This window comes from Colobus angolensis, unplaced genomic scaffold (genome assembly GCF_000951035.1).
Source record: "Colobus angolensis palliatus isolate OR3802 unplaced genomic scaffold, Cang.pa_1.0 Scaffold89, whole genome shotgun sequence".
NCBI lineage: Eukaryota > Metazoa > Chordata > Mammalia > Primates > Cercopithecidae > Colobus > Colobus angolensis.
In genome coordinates, this window is record NW_012122820.1 from 2,553,682 (window position 1) to 2,556,318 (window position 2,637).

Below are 2,637 nucleotides of genomic sequence, written 5' to 3' on the forward strand. Positions count from 1 at the left end.
TCTTGAATTCTTTTCTTAATGAAAAGATGACAGATTTTTAATTACTAGGTGCTTCTAAATTACTTAAGAAATGACTTTTTCTTTATTGATTTCACCTGTATTTCCTGCTTTTTTGTAGTTGTAGCTTCTAACACACATCTTTATTACTCTATATTTTTAAGGTAATGAAAACTTTGTGTTTCTATTTTCATTCTCACAGCGAAGGAGAGATTAAATGGAAACAACCTTTTATAACTTTGAAATATTATGTAATCCTGGCATTCTTAAAAGAATTTTTTGCTTGCCTTTTACTTTGGCAAAACACTTGTATCTAAAGATATGTAAAGAACACTGATGGCCAGACATGGTGGCTCACGTTTGTAATCCAAGCACTTTGGGAGGCTGAGGCAGGCAGATCACTTGAGGTCAGAAGTTTGAGACCAGCATGGTCAACATGGTGAAACCCTGTCTCTACTAAAAATACAGAAGTTAACAGGGTGTGGTGGCTCACACCTGTGATTCCAGCTACTTGGGAGGCTGAGGTATGAGAATTGCTTGAACTCAGGAAGCAGAGGTTGCAGTGAGTAGAGATTGCACCACTGCACGCCAGCTTGGGTGAAAAAGTGAAACTCTGTCTCAAAAAAAAAAACAAACCAATTTGGCGGTTTCTCATAAAGTTAAACATAAATTTATATGATTTTGCTAATTCACTCCTACTTATCGAAAGTAGAGGAAAACACATGTCCTCTTAAAGATTTGTACATAAATGTTCACAATAGCTTTATTTATAATAATCAGGGACTAGACGTTGGACACAGTGGCTCACGTTTGTAATCCCAGCACTTTGGGAGGCCAACATGGGAGGATCCCTTGAGGCCAGGAGTTTGAGGCCAGCCTGGGCAATTGGGCAAGATCCTGTCTTTATAAAAAATAATAAAATTAGCGAGGCGTGGTGGCACATGCCTGTAGTCCCTGCTACTTGGGAGGCTGATATAGGAGGATTGTTTGTGCCCAGGAGATCAAGGCTGCATCACTGCACTCCATCCTGGGTGACAGAGTGAGACCCTGTCTCACAAAACAACAACAACAACAAAAACAAGAAATTACCCAAACGGGCTGGGCGCGGTGGCTCAAGCCTGTAATCCCAGCACTTTGGGAGGCCGAGGCGGGCGGATCATGAGGTCAGGAGATCTAGACCATCCTGGCTAACACGGTGAAACCCCGTCTCTACTAAAAATACAAAAAATTAGCTGGGCATGGTGGCGGCGCCTGTAGTCCCAGCTACTCAGGAGGCTGAGGCAGGAGAATTCCTTGAACCTGGGAGCCGGAGCTTGCAGTGAGCCGAGATCGTGCCACTGCACTCCAGCCTGGGCGACAGAGTGAGACTCCGTCTCAAAAAAAAAAAAAAAAAGAAAGAAATTACCCAAACATTCATCAATAAGTGAATGGATAAACAAATGGAATACTACCTAGCAACAGAAAGTGATGAACTATGATGAATGCAATAGCATGAATGAAACTCGAAAACCCCATGCTGAGAGAAAGTCAACAGAACAAAAGAGTACATATCGCACGATTCCATTAATGGGAAATTCTAGAAGAGGCAAAAGCATTCTATAGTGGCAGAAAGAATACCAGTGGTTGCTTGGAGCCAGGCTTGGGAGAGGAACTGCTGACTCCAAATAGGCATGGGGGGATTGTGGGGGGTGTTGGAAACGTTGTATATTTTGACTGAGGTTATGTTTCCATGGGAGTACACATTTGTCAAACCTCATTTGAACTGTACACTTAAAAAAAGGGTGCATTTTATATAAAATATACTTCAATAACGTTGTTTTTTCAACTACTAAAAAAGTTCAGAGAAGTCTCTAATACATATACATGCACATACCACCTAAGATTAATAAATGTTAAATGTTTTGTTACTTGCTTCATCTTTTTCATATAGAAGAAATGAAATATTACAGATAAAGATGATGTCTCCATAGATCCCAGGCCTATTTTTCACCCCTTCCCACCGGCAATTACATTCCTAAAGTTGTATTTATCCTTTCTGTCCATCTAAACTATGTATTCATAGACATCTTCATTTTATTGATGAAAATATCAAAGCTTAACAAGAGCTAATGCACAAGCCATAGATAAACAATGGCCTCGTCAGCAGCATAGCCTGTAATGATGCTCTATCTGAAGTTCGATCTGCAGGGCTATGTTACCAACCTGGGTTTGAGGAGCTGCTAATGTAATTTACGTAATTATTGCAGTGTTTATACTGGTCTTTCTCTTCAGTTTTAAACGTGATTACAACTTGGCACAAATCAGAGTTTAGTGTGTCATGATGTTTCTCTAAATTTCCAAAATGCACTGCTTATAAATTTTCAAATCCAAGATTAATGAAGGTTCTTTTTTTTTGTGTGTGTGTGTGTGTGTGAGATGGAGTCTCACTCTGCTGCCCAGGCTAGAGTGCAGTGGCTCCATCTTGGCTCACTGCAAGCTCCACCTCCTGGGTTCATGCCATTCTCCTGCTTCAGCCTCCTGAGTAGCTGGGACTACAGGCACCTGCCACCTCGCCCGGCTAATTTTTTGTGTTTTTAGTAGAGACCGGGTTTCACCGTGTTAGCAAGGATGATCTCGATCTCCTGACCTGGTGATCCACCT